The sequence below is a fragment of the Elephantulus edwardii genome, unplaced genomic scaffold (genome assembly GCF_000299155.1).
Source record: "Elephantulus edwardii isolate Elephantulus edwardi_28Jun2011 unplaced genomic scaffold, EleEdw1.0 scaffold00339, whole genome shotgun sequence".
In the NCBI taxonomy this organism is placed as follows: domain Eukaryota; kingdom Metazoa; phylum Chordata; class Mammalia; order Macroscelidea; family Macroscelididae; genus Elephantulus; species Elephantulus edwardii.
The window spans coordinates 770,711-774,892 of record NW_006400089.1 but is presented as its reverse complement, the minus strand read 5'-3'; the positions used below and the strand labels follow the sequence as shown (position 1 = coordinate 774,892).

General features: G+C 41.9%; 1 pseudogene; it reads left to right on the top strand.

Annotated features, from left to right (window-relative positions):
• Positions 1–473: 473 nt before the first annotated feature.
• LOC102851115 lies at positions 474–1,120 on the top strand (annotated as a pseudogene).
• Positions 1,121–4,182: the final 3,062 nt, after the last annotated feature.

The following is a 4,182-nucleotide window of genomic DNA, read 5'->3' as shown; positions in this document are numbered from 1 at the left end:
TATGGAAACAAAGGACAAGGAACAGTTGTAAGCAGACACAAGTGATTGGAGCCTGGAATGTGAAAAGCATAAATGTAGAAAAATTGGACATTGTTAAGAAAGAAATGGAATGCATAAATATTGACATATTAGGTATTGGTGAAATGAGATAGACTGGCATGGGGCATTATGAATCAGACGATCATATGCTGGAGAAGAAAAGGTGTGGAAAAATAAGGTTGCTTTTATAGTCTAAAAAGTTATTTCTAGATACATCTTGAAATACAATGTTGTGAATGACAGGATAATTTCCATACTCATACAAGGAAGCCCAGTGAATACCACTATCATTTAAATATAAGCATCAACAACTAGACCCAAAAAGGAGGAAATAGAAGATATCTACCAACTTTTGCAGTCAGAAATCGATTGAACATGCAATCAAGATTCATTAATAATAATGGGTGACTGGAATTCAAAAGTTTGGAACCTAGATGGGCAGCCCTGTGTAAAACCTGATCGCCAAGTAGCGCATCTCAAAATACTCCCAGAGGACACCCACACTGGCTGGTCGGCCTGTCCTGGAGATGCTCAAGAACTATTGACGCCCAGTACTACTGGGAGATCGGCATTGTGACACCACTACAGTGCTTCACTGTCGTCTTTGACACCGGCTCTTCCAAACTCTGGGTACCCTCAGTCAACTGCAAACTGTTGGACATTGCCTGCTGAATGCACCACAGATACAACACCAAGTCAAGCACATATGCAAAGAACGGCACCATGTTTGCCATCCACTACAGCTCAGGCAGCCTGTCTGGTTGCCTGAGCCAGGATACGGTGTTGGTGCCCTGCAATTTGAGACTTTGTCAAGGTGAAGCAGCAGACCTTCGAGGAGGCCACCAAGCAGCCAGACGTTACCTTCATTGCAGCCAAGTTCAATGGCATGATGGGCACGGTCTACCCCCTGCATTTCTGTCAACAAGGTGGTACCTGTCATGACAACCTCAAGAAGCAGAAGGGGGTGGAAAAGAACATATTCTCCTTCTACCTGACAGACCATCCTGAGGGTGAGCTGAGGTTGGGTGGCATTGATTCCATGCACTACAAGGGCTCCATGAACTACATCAATGTGGGCTGACCCTGTGCAAGGGCAGCTGTGAGGCCATTGTGGACATAGGCACCTCCCTGATGGTGGGCCCAGTAGAGGAAGTCACATAGCTGCAGAAGACCTGGGTGCCATTCCACCTGTCCAGGGAGAGTACATGATCCCCTATGAGAAGGTAAGCTGCCTGCCGCCCGTCACTCTTACATTAGGAGGCAAAGTCTACACGCTTTCTGCAGACGACTATGTGGCTTAAGGTGTCCCAGGCTGGGAAGACTGTGTGCCTGCACTGCTTAATGGGCATGGGCATGCCCCCACCTGGAGGGCCACTCTGGATCTTCGGTGATGTTTTATTCGGTGGCTACTACACAGTGTTCAACCGGTACAGCACAGCCTGGAGTTCGCTGAGGTCACCAAGGCCTAATCCAGCATCGAGGTTATGACACTGAGAAGGAAGCAGAGACCCCAGGTGCGTTCCTGCCTGTACGTCTCCACATGCACCCATGTTCTCTCTCATCCCTGTCCACTGCCCAGTTCAGAAATGCTGTTTCTCTCTCTTTCTGAGGTGGGAGCCATAACCCTGGTCTCTACCTTGAGAGAACTCTATGGACTCAGCAGCCCCTCCCACATCCCCTGCTACTATCAAAAGTATGTGCCAGTCTGAGCACCACTTCTGCAGGAAACCTGGACCTGTGGCCCCCTCCACCAATCACTGCTGGACCCGGCTAGAGAGGAAGGGATTGCTGATCCTGGAGATGGAGAAAGGCTGTGGAATGCCAGCGAAGGCATTGTGGGGTCACAGAGCCTGTGGGTTGCAAAGGGTGGTTGAGATGCTGTCCTTCCTCTTAGCCACCCACCTTGCTGACACTGTAGACACATCAATACAGATATTTGGGCCTTTAATAAAAAAGTTGAGAACCAAGAAGAAGAATCAGTAGTTGGAAAATATGGGCTTGGTGACAGAAATGAAGCTGGAGATGGAATGATAGAATTCTGAACATTCAATGATTTATTCAATCCAAATACTTTTTTGTAAGAGACATAAGCACAGACTATACAGATGGATTTCATATAGATGGTATGCATAGGCATCAGATTGATTACATCTATAGAAAGAATCACTGGAGAAGCTCAATATCAGCTGTGAAAACTAGGTCAGGTGCTGATTGTGGAGCAGACCACCACTATTCATATGCAAGTGCAAGCTAAAGCTGAAGAAAATGAAATCAAACCCAAAAAAAGCAAAATTTGACCTTGAGTCTATGCCACTTGAATTCAAAATCATCTCAGGAACAGATTTGAAGCCTAGAAAACTCACAAGCAAAGACCAGATGAGCTGCGGGAAGATATCAAGAATATCATCTATATAGAATGCAAAAGGTCATTAAAAAGTCAGAAGAGGTGAAAAAAGACCAAAATGGATGCCACATGAGACTTTGAATATTACACTAGAGAGTTGAGAAGCCAAAGCAAAGGGTATTCAGTATTCTGTAATTTTTTTATTATGAAACATTTGTCTGAGATGTCATCACAAAATCTTTGGGTTCCCGTCTGACAATCAGTAGATTTTCTTTTCCAGTAGGAAAGTTTTTGAGGCACATCAAAAATTAAATCTATAGAATGTTCCATTTATTGACGTGATCCTCTCTTGATTGTGCATTCCTGGCTGTATTTGACAGCCTATTTGTACCATAGGGTAAGCTTTCTAAGTTTGGTCTTATTTTGTCTCTTATGATCTTTATGATTTGGGAGTTTACGCCTAGGTCTCCGATGTACCATGAGGGGTTTTTCTTTGTTGGTTTGTTTTTGTTTTTGTTTTTGTTTTTTATGATGTGAGATGTGGGTCCTATTTCAATTTTCTGCAGTAAGTAGTTAAGTTTTACCAGCACCATTTGAAGAGGTGGTCATTTCCCTGTTGATTGATTTTGTTTCTTGTTTAATTTTTGAGCAAATGATTTCTTAATTAAAAAAAAAACTACAGTTTTCTTAGGTAAGGGAAGAAATACTTGTGAAGCAGGCAACTAACAAATATTCACTACAAAAGTGATGGTGATGTGTTTTTTCCTTGCAGTTTGTAGAATGTATACATATTTTCTCACTTCATCCCTACAACACACAAATGAAGTAGATGTTATCATTTCTATTGTATAGCTTAGGAAACTAAAGTTTACCCAAAAATCTACAGATAGAATTACTCAAGATTCTACAGACCCAGTTCAAGATCTCTTCTATCTATAAATCTTTGCATTTTCATATTATATCTTGCTGCTAGGTTTATAGGAGCTCTGGTGGATTAGTGGTAAGGAGTTGTGCTTTTAATCCAAAGGCATGCTATTCAAATCTACCAGCTGGTTCTGCAGGGGGAAAAAAGACCTTTCTCCTCCCATATGATATACTACCTCATGACACCTGCTGGAGGGTGAGTCAGTTCCCTCTCAATGGTACCAAACCACAGCAACAACTGGTGACCTAATGGTTAAGGAGTTGCACTGACAACTCAAAGTTGACATGTTCAAATTCACAAGCTTCTCTATAGGAGAAAGATAGGTAGTTTACTGTCATGCAATTTATAGACTCTGAAAATCTGCCGGAGGGTCAGTTATGAGTTAGTTTTAACTTGATTGTAATGAGTTGTTGTTGACTAGATTTATATCCCCCTTGGCTTAAAAATACAAAATATCCTACATAAAATACAGTAAAGTATAATTCAATGTTCCCTGTCCCATGGTTCCAAATTGTCCTAGACTTATTTCCATTGATGAAGGTCATTCTACTTTTCCTCCTTCAAAAGACACACTTAAAATTCTTACTATATTATCATTATCTCAAACTACTTTGTTAAAAGGCCTTTAAAATGGAGCAGTTAATCCATTTCTATGTCTCTTTCATTTTTTAATTATTATTAAATTTTATTAGTTTCAATGAGCATTCACAGGGATTCTGGGCTTTCACTCCTTCATTGCCGCACCATTTTCTCCACCCTCCTCCCCAGTTTGTTCTTCTTCCCCGCCATCCAAATGTCTGTTTTAATTGTCCAATTGCCACAGTGCTTGTCAAAGTCAGTTCTGATTAATCTCCTTTGTCGGTGTGTCCTTTGC